This window comes from Pongo abelii, chromosome 11 (assembly GCF_028885655.2).
Source record: "Pongo abelii isolate AG06213 chromosome 11, NHGRI_mPonAbe1-v2.0_pri, whole genome shotgun sequence".
NCBI classification, from domain to species: Eukaryota; Metazoa; Chordata; class Mammalia; order Primates; family Hominidae; genus Pongo; species Pongo abelii.
The window spans coordinates 45219643-45236981 of NC_071996.2; the positions used below are offsets into that span (position 1 = coordinate 45219643).

The window sequence follows — 17339 nt, forward strand, 5'->3', positions numbered from 1 at the left end:
AAAGAGCTTTAAAATCCTGTTTCTTACTGATAGTCCATTGACATTTTGCACACAATAGGTGTTCAAATGATAATACACAATTATTGTCTGGGCTGAATAAAATACGTCACTTTAAAAGTCAAATTGAGACTTTTTCCCCCCTGAATATGTTTTGACTTTGGAGATTTAGAAGGATCAGTTTCTATCAGTGGTAGAGGGCTATACTCTGAATATCGAGTTTAAGATCCATCACTTGCTTGAGCTACATTATAATAGTTTAATTTTTAAAACAACACTGCTGAAATAGTTTTTGGAGCTAGATAATAGATTGTAATACAGACTAGAAGGAATTGCAGTACATTTCTTCAGGGCAGAAAGCAGGTGCAGTTACGTCTCTGCATGTTCATCCGATGCTTATGTATTTTAAATGTAAATTGTTTCTTTTAAGAGAAAATATTATATTGAATATTGATGCAAAGGCATTATATGTTTGTGTTTTATTTTCCTGAGATATAAAACTCATTCTCCACCTATAATGAGACTTAGATGAAATATTCCAAAGTGTTTGTAACAAATCTGGCATTTAAGGAAGCAGATTTATATAAGCTATAGCTGGGATTTTTTTCTTTATCCATTTCTGGTTTCTTTATAATATTTTATGCAGGCTTATTATGATTTTATCTATAGGTGCATTTAAGTATGTTTTGAATAGTGGGGGGGAAATTAAAACTTAAAATTTAACAAAGAACTTAAAGTGAGTTACCACAACAAAGCGTTCTTAAATAATGAATTTTAGAAGTTGGATAAAATTCTTCCTAAAAGGATTCATTATATAAAGCAAACAGCTGAACAATGTCAGGTTGTAACATAGTAATCAAGAGAAAGGGCTTCCAGGCAAGGCACAGCTATCACTTTAAGCCCTGGGGTGGCCAGGCTGCTTCTCACATGGCTTCCAGGGAAGCAGAGGCTTCAGCTTCTGTGGTCAAGAAGCTGGGTATGTCATGGACCAGTATTTCAGATATGCTTGCATTCAAGAATGATTTTTCCAGCTCTCCCTCAAGAAAAATTGTTCATCTTGATGGAACGGGGACAGAAGTCTTGCCGAAGTACAAAGAGTGAAACAAATTTAACTTTGAGCTGTTGAAGAGCCAGTTGTGAGATCCAAACATAAAGGATGACCAGATTTTGAACTGGCTGTGAAAATTTTGCTCTTCTATCACGTACTTGGCAAAAGACTTTGAGCAGCTCTTCAGTATTACATTGAGATTGCCTTGGTTAAATAGAATTCAAACAGTGGTGGAAGAGTATTTGGCTTCTCTGGGTAGTCTTGTATCAACAGACTGTCTTCTTTAGCCCAAGTCTCAGCATAATTGCTTCCCATTTGGGGTACCCTCCTTGAATGATCATTAAGAAGAGCCATGTAAATGTTTCAGATTCTGATGATGGAGATGATTATCTTCCTGCAAATTTTGACACACGTCATACAACCTTACAAATAACAGCAAGATACGTCCCACTGGCACTGTGGTTTCTTTTGCCCATACTGGTGGAAACATTTCCGTTTGTTCAATCAGAGAGAACATTGGAATGTTACATTCATAACTTACCAAAGATTAGTATATACTTTCCAACCTTGAGGAATGAAATTCTGAAGCTTATTAAAAATCTATTCAAGTTGGATGTGAATGCATTCTGACAGGATATTGAAGATGCTGAGGAAACAGCAGCTCAAACTTGTGGTGGGACAGATTCCATGGAATGATTGTTTAATATGAACGAAGATGAAGAGACTGTTTCTAAGGCTGACTCCAAATGGCTCGGTCACATTGCGCACCCTGTAGCTGAATGCCTGGGCATCCTGCTGTCTTTGCTTTTGCAGTACGTGAAGTATGTCTGCTATGTAAAATACATGGTAAGGGGGGGAGGAGCCAAGATGGCCGAATAGGAACAGCTCCGGTCTACAGCTCCCAGCGCGAGCGACGCAGAAGACGGGTGATTTCTGCATTTCCATCTGAGGTACCGTGTTCATCTCACTAGGGAGTGCCAGACAGTGGGCGCAGGTCAGTGGGTGAGTGCACCGTGCGCCAGCAGAAGCAGGGGCGAGGCATTGCCTCACTCGGGAAGCGCAAGGAGTCAGGGAGTTCCCTTTCCAGGGGTGACAGACGGCACCTGGAAAATCGGGCCACTCTCACCCGAATACTGTGCTTTTCCGACGGGCTTAGGAAACGGTGCTCCAGGAGAGTATAGCCCACACCTGGCTCAGAGGGTCCTACGCCCACGGAGTCTCGCTGACTGCTAGCACAGCAGTCTGAGATCAAACAGCAAGTCGGCAGCAAGGCTGGGGGAGGGGCGCCCGCCATTGCCCAGGCTCGCTTAGGTAAACAAAGCAGCCTGGAAGCTTGAACTGGGTGGAGCCCACCACAGCTCAAGGAGGCCTGCCTGCCTCTGTAGGCTCCACCTCTGGGGGCAGGGCACAGACAAACAAAAAGACAGCAGTAACCTCTGCAGACTTAAATGTCCCTGTCTGACAGCTTTGAGGAGAGCAGTGGTTCCCCCAGCACACAGCTGGAGATCTGAGAACGGGCAGACTGCCTCCTCAAGTGGGTCCCTGACCCCTGACCGCTGAGCAGCCTAACTGGGAGGCACCCCCCAGCAGGGGCAGACTGACACCTCACACAGCCGGCCAGGTACTCCAACAGACCTGAAGCTGAGGGTCCTGTCTGTTAGAAGGAAAACTAACAGAAAGGACATCCACACCAAAAACCCATCTGTACATCACCATCATCAAAGACCAAAAGTAGATAAAACCACAAAGATGGGGAAAAAACAGAGCAGAAAAACTGGAAACTCTAAAAAGCAGAGTACCTCTCCTCCTCCAAAGGAACGCAGTTCCTCACCAGCAACGGAACAAAGCTGGACGGAGAATGACTTTGACGAGCTGAGAGAAGAAGGCTTCAGAGGATCAAATTACTCCGAGCTACGGGAGGATATTCAAACCAAAGGCAAAGAAGTTGAAAACTTTGAAAAAAATTTAGAAGAATGTATAACTAGAATAACCAATACAGAGAAGTGCTTAAAGGAGCTGATGGAGCTGAAAACCAATGCTCGAGAACTACGTGAAGAATGCAGAAGCCTCAGGAGCCGATGCGATCAAATGGAAAAAAGGGTATCAGCCCTGGAAGATGAAATGAATGAAATGAAGCGAGAAGGGAAGTTTAGAGAAAAAAGAATAAAAAGAAATGAGCAAAGCCTCCAAGAAATGATCTTTGACAAACCTGAGAAAAACAAGAAATGGGGAAAGGATTCCCTATTTAATAAATGGTGCTGGGAAAACTGGCTAGCCATATGTAGAAAGCTGAAACTGGATCCCTTCCTTACACCTTATACAAAAATCAATTCAAGATGGATTAAAGACTTAAATGTTAGACCTAAAACCATAAAAACCCTAGAAGAAAACCTAGGCAATACCATTCAGGACATAGGCATGGGCAAGGACTTCATGTCTAAAACACCAAAAGCAATGGCAACAAAAGCCAAAATTGACAAATGGGATCTAATTAAACTAAAGAGCTTCTGCACAGCAAAGGAAACTACCATCAGAGTGAACAGGCAACCTACAAAATGGGAGAAAATTTTCGCAACCTACTCATCTGACAAAGGGCTAGTATCCAGAATCTACAATGAACTCTTACAAATTTACAAGAAAAAAACAAACAATCCCATCAAAAAGTGGGCGAAGGACATGAACAGACACTTCTCAAAAGAAGACATTTATGCAGCCAAAAGATGCATGAAAAAATGCTCACCATCACTGGCCATCAGAGAAATGCAAATCAAAACCACAATGAGATACCATCTCACACCAGTTAGAATGGCAATCATTAAAAAGTCAGGAAACAACAGGTGCTGGAGAGGATGTGGAGAAATAGGAACACTTTTACACTGTTGGTGGGACTGTAAACTAGTTCAACCCTTGTGGAAGTCAGTGTGGCGATTCCTCAGGGATCTAGAACTAGAAATTCCATTTGACCCAGCCATCCCATTACTGGGTATATACCCAAAGGACTATAAATCATGCTGCTATAAAGACACATGCACACGTATGTTTATTGCGGCATTATTCACAATAGCAAAGACTTGGAACCAACCCAAATGTCCAACAATGATAGACTGGATTAAGAAAATGTGGCACATATACACCATGGAATACTATGCAGCCATAAAAAATGATGAGTTCACGTCCTTTGTAGGGACATGGATGAAATTGGAAATCATCATTCTCAGTAAACTATCGCAAGAACAAAAAACCAAACACCGCATATTCTCACTCATAGGTGGGAATTGAACAATGAGAACACATGGACACAGGAAGGGGAACATCACACTTCGGGGACTGTTGTGGGGTGGGGGGAGGGGGGAGGGATAGCATTGGGAGATATACCTAATGCTAGATGATGAGTTGGTGGGTGCAGCGCACCAGCATGGCACATGTATACATATGTAACTTACCTGCATGTTGCGCACATGTACCATAGAGCCTAAAGTATAATAATAATAATAATAATAATAATAGAAAAAAAAACATGGTAAGGTTGATAACAACAAAATAAATGATTTATAATATATCACAAACTGATAAACATATTTGACAAACCCCTGCCTCCTGTCATGTACAGTTTTTTTATCTTTTACCTCTGTAGCTTAAAATTGTGACTCTCAGAAGCATTTTGGAACATCTCTGGGGAAAAAAAAATGCAGGATCCAAATAATCCTGCCATCATCAAGTGAGCTGCTGGAAATTATATTAGAAGCTCTTTGGCAAGAGCTAAATTCACTCCTCTCATTACAACTATAAAATCATGCCTAGGTCTTTCGGTAAACTGGTTGCACAAATACCTTAATAACCGGGATCTGAGAACGAAGGCTTTTTGTGATATTGCTCTCCATCAAACATTTTACTCAGCCTTCCAAGCTGTGTTCCACACCTTTGTTTTTAGACACAAGCAGCTTTTAAGCATAAACCTGAAAGAAGGTTTGAGATGTCTTCAGTGCCTACATTTTTAAGGGATAGTGACTAGGCAGCTAAATCCTCTGAATATTTGCCTGCCTTCAGTGGTTAACTTATTTGCTGCTGTCATGAATAAATATCAGCTAGTCTGCTACACTATCATTGAGAGGAACAACGGCCAGAAATACAGCTGGAGGAGACTCGGTGTGAACGTGCACCAACCCATTGGATGCCTTCTTCCGCGTTGATCCTTGTGTGCTTAAGCAGTCAAAGAAAGCCATTGATTCTATTTATCAGATATGGGAAGACATAAGTGTCGAAGAGCTTCAGGAGTTTAAGAAACCTATGAAAAAGGAGACGGAAGAAGATGAAAATGATCTTTTGAAAGGTGAAGTTCCCCCAAATGATACCATGATTGGGATTCTACCGAGCCACTTTGATGCGATGCACATTTCCAAAGTCCTTCAAGTAGTGTGGGCTCCCCACCTGTGTTATACCTGCCAGACCAGTTCCTTCTCATCTCGAGGATTTGTGATTGAGATGCAGCGTTCTTCCCCATCACTCATCATGTTCTTCAGCAACTGTTTATGCTGTTTGGGCACTGCATTGAACTTGAATGAGCACCTGACTCAGGCATCATACTTTCAAGTTAGACTTGAGCGTCTGAACAGACTTTTTTTGTTTCGTTTTGCTTTTTTGTTCCCCTTAGAGACAAAATTAGAAGACTGAATATCATGTGCAATATTTTATGGTGGGGTTGATGATAAATGATAAAGACTTTGCTCGTTTGTTTAAGAAGTACTTTTCTTGGCCAGGCGTGGTGGTGGCTCACGCCTATAATTCCAGCACTTTGGGTGGCCCAGGCAGGCAGATCACAATGTCAGGAGATCGAGACCATCCTGGCTACCACGGTGAAACCCCATCTTTACTAAAAATACAAAAAATTACCCAGGCATGGTGGCACGCACCTGTAGTCCCAGCTACTCGGGAGGCTGAGGCAGGAGAATGGCATGAGCCTGGGAGGCGGAGCTTGCAGAGAGTCGAGATCGTGCCACTGCACTCCAGCCTGGGCGACAGAGCAAGACTCTGTCTCAAAAACAAAAGAAAAAAAAAGAAAGAAAGAAAGAAAAAAAAGTACTTTTCTTACGCATTACAGCTTTTTGACGTAATTATTGTGTAATTTCTAATATAGACAGCAGCCTATTTTGACAGACTGCCTTTTTAACACAGGATTTTTTTTTTTCAGAGCCATAGTCATAGAACTTTGCTGATCTGCTTTCAATGAAGAATCCTCTAAGATAAATCTTCTATTTAAAGACTCTAACTAGAATGTGTTATTTTTGCTGCATTGTTTACCTCCTGCTCTAGTTGTGTGTTGGAATTTCAGTAGGGTGAAGAGAAAATGGAAACTGGGAGACATCCAAACCTGGTCTGGGACAAAGAGAGTTGGAGCTGGCACTGAAGGAGATCTCTAGGGATCCCAGAGACCAATAAAAGCCAGTAGGGAAGAGACAGAGAAATTAGAGAAACAGAATCAGACAAATAATATACTTTCATGGTGTAAAAATGAATTTGGAAAAAAAGTGGAGATCCAGGTAAATGTAATTCACATGGACTGAAAGTAGGCTTGGGCTTGCATTAAAAAAATTACATCATATTTTACTCTTCAGCTTTCAAGTGTCCTGTTAGAACTAGAATTGTTCTTTGGTAGCAGTTAGATAGAGTTATTTTTGACCTGCATCATTTGGTTATTTTGAGAATTTCTTTGTTCAAACAGGAAAAAAAAAAAAAAAAAAATTAGGGCTGGGCTTGGTGTGGCTCACGCCTGTAATCCCAACAATTTGGGAGGCTGAGGCAGGTGGATTGCCTGAGTTCAGAAATTTGAGACCAGCCTGGCCAAAATAGCAAAACATTATCTCTACAAAAAGCACAAAAATTAGCTGGGCATGTTGGTGCATGCCTGTAGTCCCAGCTACTCTGGAGGCTGAGGAGGAGGATGGATTGAGCCCGGGACGTAGAAGCTGCAATGAGCTGTGTTTGCACCACTGCACTCCAGCCTGAGCGACAGAGTAAGACCCCATCTCTTCAAAAAAAAAAGGAAGTTATTTGGTGGAACGGTTTTGCTAGCAATAATGGGCCAATAATAGGCCAAACTTACTATGGCAGTCTTTAACCAATGGCTATGCCTATCATGGGTTCAGCTTGGTGAAATCCTTCTCTACAAGCCTCTTTTTCTATTTTCATAACTAAACACTGGGAGAGAGGGGAAGCCTAAGATGAAACCTTGCTTTATAACAAATTTGCCCAAACAGTGCCCGAGTCATTTTGAAGTTCAGGTATATTTTTGCTTTGTTTTTTAAATGTGTACTTTTTTGTTTACTTGTGAAAATGACCATCTTCAAGCATATTTATTTTTCTGTCCCTTCTATTTATTTAAAGACAGGCAATATTTTCTTGACCACAAATATTTTGTAATGAATCAGACCCTCTATCCTAAGGCTTTGTATGCTATTGCATAATTACACTGGTGGCAACGTAGAGTTTGAATTTCAGTCTATAAATATGTTTTTTGGAAACAGAAATTGTCTTTGCTTCAAAAAGTTTGGATATTGGTGACTTGATTTTGGTGACTTGGTGGAAAGACATTTGAGAACCTCGTGGTTCTCTTTTTTTAATTGCTGACAAAAAGTGGCTTTTTGTATGTTGGATAAAATGAGTAAATGAAATTCTATCTAGAGAAGTTAACAGTAAGTGTAATCTTTGTGGGTTGGGAAGCAGTTTTAACACAGAAGGACCTATTTACAAATAAGTCTGTTTAGTTTTGAAAGAGTTTGAGAAAAAATAATCCATTCTGAAAATAAAGCAATGATATGATTAATCCAGAACTTTCATTCTTATGCCAATAAAAGGAGGTATCCCAATTTTAAAAAGACTTCTCACTTTAAAAAAAAAAGAGAGAGAGACAGAGAGAGAGAAGGGAGAGAGAAAAGGACTGTAATTCAAGACTCTATACCCAGCCCTGAATCATTCATCTGTCAGAGCAAATAAAGCTATCTAATGATATGCAAATAATCAAAACCGTATCATTCTACACCCATTAGAGGAGAAATGGATCGAATTAAAACCAAACAATAACTAGAACAGATTGCTCAAGTATCACTATGGAGGAGAGAGATACCCAACCAAGAAAAGGGCATTTTGTGAGCTCCATTCTGGGGGAAAAATATTGGGGATGCTGGAAATCAAATAATAAATACAGTAAGAAAGTTATTTGGTCAGTCTACATGCTTTATTGAAGTGCAACTAAAGTCCTAGTCTTCACTAGTTCTCTATCCAATTGTGCTCAGCCTGAAGTTATATCTATGTATGTTTTAGTGTCTACATTTTTATTATCGATATTTTAATTGATGTTTCTCTTATACTCATATTTTATTGTTTCAATTTTCCTGTTTTTTACTTCCTAAATAATCTAAAACACACTTATTCCTTTGACCATAATTTGATGTGGAAGAAATTTATCATCTGAGTGCTTAATCATTGTGTATGTCTTTCTGAGTGTTATGCTACTTAATATAATTTGAAATTTTACTTTGAAGACTTAAGAAATAATTTCATGTGATTATTAATATTCTCTCTCTCCTCCCACTCTAATTGCCTTACTCAAATCATGCCCACCCACTCAACTCTGTTTTTCAAAAGTAACAGTCATAGTTCCAGTAGCCCAACTTGTAAGAGGCACTTCTGTCTCCTACAGGAGCCAAATTTGTATCTTTTTTCCTTTTTATCCAGATCCAGAGCCCTTTAGGCCCATAACATCAGCCCTACTTACGGTTTTGTTGTTGTTTTTCTACTTCTTATCCACAGAAATATGTCTCCTTTGAATCCCAGCTATGATTATTTTGCTTTTCTTTTATTATATTGTCTATTATTGCAGTTTTGAGGACTATGTTGTGTGGAAGTCTTCCCACTTCCTCTCTTTTTCCCTCAATCTCTCTCTCTCCCTCTCACAAACACATACACATATATATCTTATTTTCTTTCCTTTGATCCATTCCTAACCCAATTCCTTCTTAGAATAAGCATTATTTCTTTCATAATCTGCATTCTTCCCAAACCACTGTCCATGCCATTATTTATATCCATGGGGATTTTTGAATAATGTATAGTATATGCTTGTATGTTTTATGATCAAAATTGCATTATATACTACATATCATGAAAATGTCATGATTGTGGTTTTTACTGAATATTTTACTTTTGATCTCTGTCGATATAGATAGATATTATTCTTTCTACTGTTCTATAGTATTCCATCATATGCATATCACATATTGTATCTCTTCATTTTCTTATGTTTAACATTTCTAATCTTTGTTATGGAAAACATGCTTATATGGACAATAGCCCACATTTCTCTTTGTAATTGAAGAAGTATTTCTATGGGATCCAGTATAGATAGGGCTGATTTCCAGCTGGACAGGAAGAGCTCTATCTATATCTCTGGAGGTGCCTAGAAGTCTGGTTTTTGACCCTTTGCCAAGGAAAGGGCAATGGAATTCATGATATTCTGTTCAAGGTTTGAAATTTTCCTAGATACCCAAAGTTATCTTCCTTTCACTCTGTCTCCCAGGCTGGAGTGTAGTGGCAGGATCTTAGCTCACTGTAACCTCGACCTCTCAGGCTCAAGCAATCCATCCACCTCAGTCTCTGAATGAGCTGAGACTATGGGCATGCACCATAATGTCCAGCAATTTTTTTTTATTTTTTGTAGAGATGGGGTTTTGCAGTGTTGCCCAGGCTGATCTTGAACTCCTGGACTCAAGTAATCTGCCTGCCTTGGCCTCCCAAAATGTTGGCATTACAGGAATGCACCACCACGCCAAGCCCAAAGTTATCTTCTTTATTGATGACTTTGTCTTAACCCATTGGATAAGCCTGATTTTACTATTTAAAGAGGCACTGAGAGCTTTTGAGGGGAGCTCTTCCAAAGACAAAATTCCTAGCACAGACCCTGGAAATTTGAATCAGAGAGTCAGCTCAGTCCTAGAGCTCAAAGATAAGACCCCCAAGAGCTCATGCTGTACGTATCTCTTGGATTTCCAATGCTTGCCTGCATTCTTTAGATATCAGGTTCGTGCAAAAAGCCTTAAAAGCCTCAAGGATGTCTGGTGAGACACTTTAAATAACTGATGTGGGAAAAAAACAATACAGATATATACCCAGGAGTAAAATTGCTGGGACATTGGGTATGTTCCTATTTAGTGTCAATAAACTAAATAAAGCTACTTATAATGGCTGTACTGGAACAGAGTGCAAAGTGGACTTCCTACTTTTCCACATTCTTTCCAGCTGTAAATATTATCTAAATTTTTAATTTTTAACAACATGATTCATATATAAAAATATTTCAGCATGCCTTTAACATGCACTTCTCTGATTTCTAAAGTGCCCATCTCTTTAAAAATGCATTAGCCATTCAGGTTTTCCCTATGGGAATTGCTTATTTTAATTCCTTGGTCATTTTTCTATTGTGTCTTCTGTCTTTCTTCCCGAGGAGCTTCTTAAATATTCTAGATATAAATCTTTTCCTAATCTGTCACTTTCCTATTAACTGGGCCTATTATATCTCTACTTCAGTTTCCTGATTTGTAAAGTAGAAATAATCATACCTATAACTCTTTTTTTTTGCCCCTAAGGATTAAACAAGATAATGAATATGAAACACTAATACAACATCTGACACATAGTGAGGGTTCAATACATACCAGGGATTCATTAAGCCTCTTTCTTTTTTTTTATTATACTTTAAGTTTTAGGGTACATGTGCACAACATGCAGGTTTGTTACATATGTATACATGTGCCATGTTGGTGTGCTGCACCCAGTAACTCGTCATTTAACATTAGGTATATCTCCAAATGCTATCCCTCCCCCCTCCCCCCTCCCCCCACCCCACAACAGGCCCTGGTGTGTGATGTTCCCCTTCCTGTGTCCACGTGTTCTCATTGTTCAATTCCCACCTATGAGTGAGAACATGTGGTGTTTGGTTTTTTGTCCTTGTGATAGTTTGCTGAGAATGATGGTTTCCAGCTTCATCCATGTCCCTACAAAGGACATGAACTCATTGTTTTTTATGGCTGCATAGTATTCCATGGTGTATATGTGCCACATTTTCTTAATCCAGTCTATCATTGTTGGACATTTGGCTTGGTTCCAAGTCTTTGCTATTGTGAATAGTGCCGCAATAAATGCACGTGTGCATGTGTCTTTATAGCAGCATGATTTATAATCCTTTGGGTATATACACAGCAATGGGATGGCTGGGTCAAATGGTATTTCTAGTTCTAGATCCCTGAGGAATCGCCACACTGACTTCCACAATGGTTGAACTAGTTTACAGTCCCACCAACAGTGTAAAAGTGTTCCTATTTCTCCACATCCTCTCCAGCACCTGTTGTTTCCTGACTTTTTAATGATTGCCATTCTAACTGGTGTGAGATGGTATCTCATTGTGGTTTTAATTTGCATTTCTCTGATGGCCAGTGATGATGAGCATGTTTTCATGTGTCTTTTGGCTGCATAAATGTCTTCTTTTGAGAAGTGTCTCTTTTCAAATTGAATTGATATTTTGTTGTACCTAGATATATGTATAAATTTAGGAAATTTAAGTTTAATCTAGATTTAAACTAAGTGCTTTTCCAGTAGCATATTTAATCCCAGACCAAAATCTTAGGCTAGACACCTTAAGCTTAGCATGTAGACTACAGTGATAGACGAAGATGTGTTGGGAAATCAGGAGCCTTACTCTGTTCTTGAACTTACATTAGCCGGGCACTCCTGCCTGTATGGGAATGAGATCCTGTCCTTAAATCTGACCTCCCTTTCTGCATCAGGTACCTGATCTGCTGATGACAAAGGGATTCACAAAAGTATCCATTAAATCTATATGTTTATATTTTCAAAACTGTGACACTTTCATCATCATTACTCTACTCTAGCCCTTCCTGCAGGGTTTATTACCCAGGTTGTCAAAATATTTTGAAAAAGACATCGTGAAACACAACGTCTATGTTGTATCTGATTTCCTTTCCTGAAGAAAAACAAACCTAGAAGGGAAAGGAAAAAAATGTACTGCTAATGTCATGATAGGGAGTAAAATCATTCATAAATTGATGAGTCAAGATGTGTTTTCTAAAATTTGCATTATAGATATTAGCAAATAGAGATAGATATGAAAGACAATGGAGCAATTGGAATGTTTTTAAATGTGCATGGCATATTTTTTAGTAGAAAGTTTTCCTTTCAGTTGCTAAACAAATTCTCTAAACATTAAAAATATTTCAGAAGTTATCAGGAAATAATCATTAAAGTAAATTGCTAGCTGGTAAATTCCCACTCCAATGTCCATTCTTGGCTCTATTAATTCATACTCTAATCTTAGTTGGAGTCTTTACTAGCAAGGTGTCCTGGGGAGCATTTTATATTCACTTACTAAATCAGATTAGTCTAAGATGCACATTTTCCCAGAACTGTGTACACTCAGCCGAGGTTGGTAGACAACAATTCATTCCTTAAAGATCATGCCAGGAGCATTCTGCTGAGGAAATGAAAGACCACATCTAGAAACAGAGGAAAAGAGTGAAGTGTGAGCTTTATTCGCAATGTCTGCAGTAAGCAAATGAGAGAGAGTAGGTTCGTGTGTGTATACTCTGCTCTGGAACCCTCTCTGACTTCCCCAAGCAGAACAATTATTACTTCTTGCCATTCCATGAGGATATAATTTCAGAATATTTTGAAGGGCTCAATTCTAATCATGTTCTCTGGAGATCTAATAGACTAAATATAATTATAAAATAATTACTTTTCTTGAAAGATGTCAGATCAGCTATGGACTTTTATTGCATTAATCAACAAATTCAATTAATTTATCAAGTAGATTACTAGATATTACAGATTTAGAAATTATACATATGCTAGGGTTTTCCAAACTGAGCTAACCCTCTTAATTCAATGGGCACTGTAAGTGTACTCATAATTGTTTTGTAAACCATATGTCAATAGGCTCTATTCTCACAAACAAAGGAAAGTGTCTCTTTTATTGCTTTGTACTGTAATTGTACTGTAGTCAAGACAGAGAGCACAAGAAGAAAGAGTAATAGACACAATAGGGATACCTTATACAACACGAGTTGGACTCATTTAATAAACAAAGACTTTGGGTCAACAGTTAAGCTAAGAGACAGAGCTGCAAAGAATAAGCTTTTCCTATGATCTCTAGCTGAAAATGTAAACACAGTCTTTTTTGTGGACATGCAGTGGAAAGGATTAGTTCTAACTCTCTGTGGGTATGTGTGTGTATATGTTTCTCCTACCATCCCTGGGATTGCTCATGATAGAAGCAACTTCATTTTTGAGAGAGTAGGCTGTGGGGTGTGACAATAGGAAAGAAGTGCTGGTAAAGCATTTCCTCTTCGTAATGCTTTTACAGCTAGAGTTTAATAATACCAGGGGGCATTCTTATTAATGTGATGGCTTTTTTTTTTTTTGAGACAGAATAATCACTCTGTCACCCAGCCTGGAGTGCAGTGGTACAATCTTTGCTCACTGCAACCCCGCTGCCCGGGTTCAAGTGATTCTTGTGCCTCAGCCTCCTGAGTAGCTAGGATTACAGGCACACACTACCACACTTGGCTAATTTTTGTATTTTTAGTAGAGACAAGGTTTCACCATGTTGGCCAGGCTGGTCTCGAACTCCTGGCCTCAAGTAATCTACCCACCTTGGCCTCCCAAAGTGCTGGGATTACTGGCATGAGCCACTGCACCCAGCCTAATGAGATGGTTTCTTTAATGTGATGACTTCTTTAAAAAAAGGGTTTGTTTTATTCTGGTGGATTTTTTAAAATTTTAATTAAAATTGTATACCTCTGCCATGTTTTACTTGTAAAATTTTGTTAGTGAAAATTAGACTAAAATAAATTTTCTGACCAATGACTAAAAATCATCATATTTCAACATGCTTTTCTGTTTGAAACCAGAAGTAAGTCCTTGCGTATTAAAGGATTTTAAGCTTAACCTGTTAAAAATATTGTTTGTGTGGATTAACTTTCTCTTTTATCTACTTAATGTATGCCTACTCATGCTAAGAGCCCAAGTTATACTCATGCCAGATCTAGACAGTGAACTGATACTCAGGCATATGGCTCAACATTTTTTTGTTGTTTTTATTGTTTTTAAATTTTCTAGTCCATTGTCATAATGCTTTTATTTTTGGTGTTGATTTTAATGTGTGATATTTTAATATAATTTATTTTATTTATTTATTTATTTATTTATTTATTATTTTTTGAGTCGGAGCCTTGCTCCGTCACCCAGGTTGGAGTGCAATGGCTCAATCTCGGCTCACTGCAACCTCCACCTCCAGGGTTCAAGCAATTCTCCTGCCTCAGCCTCCTGAGTAGTTGGGATTACAGGCACCTGCCACCACGCCTGGCTAATTTTTGTATTTTTAGTAGAGATGGGGTTTCACATATTGACCAGGCTGGTCTCTTGGCCAGGCTGGTCTTGAACTTCTGACCTTGTGATCCGCCCACCTCAGCTTCCCAAAGTGCTGGGATTACAGCGTGAGCCACCACGCCTGGCAATATATTTAATTTCTTAACATAACTATTTATTAGTAGATTTTGGTGAAAAGAGACAACACAGTGGCAACATATCTAATTCATTATATAACTTAATAACCTGAATTCAGGAAACATTTGATTACCTCCTATGTAAAAGGCAGTAAAGAAAGATAAAACTTCATGCTCAAGTAACAAATATTCTAGTAAAAAAGGTAATTGTCTTGGTCCATTTGCATTGCTATAACAAAACACCTTAGACTGGCTCATTTATGAAAAATAAAAATTTATTTCTCACAGTTCTGGAGTCTGGGAAATCCAAGATCAAGGTGCTGGCAGATTTGGTGTCTGGTGAGGGCTGCTTTCTACTTTCAAGATGGTGCCTTATTGTTGCATCCTCTGGAGAAGGAGGTAAAGCTGTGTCCTCACATGGTAGAAAGAGAATAGAAAAGAAAAAGGCTCATTTCTCAGAGATAATGCAGTCTAGGTGTCCTCATATGGTAAAAGGCATGGGAGCAGGGAGGCAGCTCTATGATGCATTTTTTAAAAGGGCATTTATCTTATCCATGAGGGCAGAATTCTCATAGCCTAATGATCTCTGAAGCACCCCACCTCCTAATACCACCACCTAGGGAGTTAAGTTCCATCATATGAATTTTGGAGCAATACATACAAACAAACCACTGCAGTAATCATGTGTACAGGTAAAGTGAGAACTTAGCCTGTGCTAAGGGTTATTAAGAGCAGTACAAAAACTGCTACAAGTACAAAAATAAAGGGATATGTTTCTCCTTAGTAACCCAAGGAAAAGAGTGTAGAATGAGACTGAAAGAGAAGAGGCGACAAAGGAGAATGAGAATAGAAATTAACTGAGATTTGCACTGTAAAAGAAGTGATAGGAACGAGAGCTTTCAATGTAGAGGCTGTCAGCAGAGAAGGCGGTTTTTGATTTGTCAATTAGGAAGTCATTAGACCTTTGTCAGAGAGGAGGTTCAGTAACACAGTGGAAGTGAAAGTAAGATTTAAGGGGAACTTGAAGTTAAAGGGGCAGGCTAGCCATTTTTACACTGCTCTTCTCTTTAAAGACAAGAGAATATGAAAAAAAAAAAAAGCTTTTTAGAAAACTGGAAGAAAATTCTGTCTTTAATAAAAGTTAATAGCTATAATCTTAAACCACAAACTATTATAGTAAGAATAACTCGAGTAAAATGAAGTTTCAGACCTACGAAGTCCAAGTGTGGGGCCAGACACAGTGGCTCATGCCTGTAATCCCAGCACTTCGGGAGGCCAAGGCAGGTGGAATGTTTGAGCCCAGGAGTTTTAGACTAGCCTGGGCAACGTAGAGAGACTCCCATCTCTATAAAATAAAAATACAAAAATTAGACAGATGTAGTGGCATGTGCCTGTAGTCTCAGCTTCTCAGGAGGCTGAGGTGGGAGATCGCTTGAGCCTGGGAGGTCCAGGCTGCAGTGAGCCACTGAGCCATGATTGCACCACTGCACTCTAGCCTGGGCAGCAAACCCTGACCCTGTCACAAATAAATAAATATAAAAAAGAAGCTAGGCATGGAGAGTGCACTCTTATCTTTTGTGAGCCAGGGAGTTCTCCCTGGGCAAGAGGTATGGTCCCATGGAATACAGTGAAGAATATCTTGGCTAGGTGTGGTGGCTCATGCCTGTAATCCCAACATTTTGGGAGGCTGAGGTGGGAGAATTGCTTGATCTCAGTAGTTTGAGACCAGCCTGGGCAAATCAGGGAGTCTACAAAAAAAAAATTAAAAATTAGCTAGGTGCAGAGGCACATGCCTATAGGGCTGAGGAGGGAGGATCGCTTGAGCCTGGGACTTGGAGGTCGAGGCTACGATACGCTGTGATGGTGCTACTGCCTTCCAGCCTGAGTAACAGAGTGAGACCCTGTCTCAAAAAATTAAAAAAAAAAAAAAAATCTTACCCAGAGTAGTAATTTTGGAAAATTGGATAGACCAGGGAGCAATCCCTAAACTCCATTCCACTCTGAGTATTGGAAAGAGACAAGACTGAAGGAGACAGTGTATAGAAAGTACATAGCCATTGCATTGCAGCAGGTTTGATAGGGAAGTAAAGATCAACAGCCATTGGCTTCAAACCTGATGATCAGGTTTAGCTAAGTCATCTTGCCACATGAAACCTACGTTACCTGGTGCTAAACTTGAGTCATGTTGATTTCCTGCTTTAATAACAAAGAGAATTGGGCCATACCAGGCAGATAAATCCACTCATACCTCCAGGATACCTCATACCTCCAGTCATACTTCTGATTTATAGAACATGTTACCTCTTTCAGAGGTAACTATCTTATTTTCTCTCCTTCTTGTTTTATTTTTAAACGTTTCTGGCAGAGATGGGGCCTCACTTTGTTGCCCAGGCTCGTCTTGAGCTCCTGGCCTCAAGCAGTCTTCCTGCCTCGGCATCCCAAAGCATTGAGATTACAGGCATGAGCCACCACACCCAGCCAGAAACATTTTAAAAAGAGACAACAAACTGACTGGAGTACAAAGGAATACCTCAAAGTTAGGATTGAAATTCAAGTTGATTTCCTGAAAAGGGCAATCAAGAAAGAAAATATTCCTGCCTTCTGATCAGTGGTGAATGGGAAAAAAGAAAGAAAGAAAGAGAAACAAAAAAGAATATTGCAAAGAAAAGAAGTAACTGCACTTAAGGAAAAACAGAGAGGTGAGTGAGAGAGTTTGGGGCAGT

At 39.4% G+C, this 17339-nt stretch overlaps 1 protein-coding gene and 1 pseudogene across 2 annotated transcripts in view; both read left to right on the plus strand.

The window, feature by feature from the left end:
* The first annotated feature begins 942 nt into the window (after window positions 1-942).
* LOC100431833 (RNA polymerase I-specific transcription initiation factor RRN3-like) lies at window positions 943-6731 on the plus strand (annotated as a pseudogene).
* The window catches only part of KYNU (kynureninase), a 190407-nt gene continuing 175041 nt past the window's right edge, over window positions 1974-17339 (plus strand). The window contains exon 1 of one of the 2 annotated variants that reach the window (XM_054549344.2): window positions 1974-1995. The gene's annotated coding sequence lies outside the window, so the exon portion shown is untranslated. Of the gene's footprint in view, window positions 1996-6857; window positions 7057-17339 lie in introns of those variants that run through there. The other variant, XM_054549343.2, reaches the window with a different exon arrangement.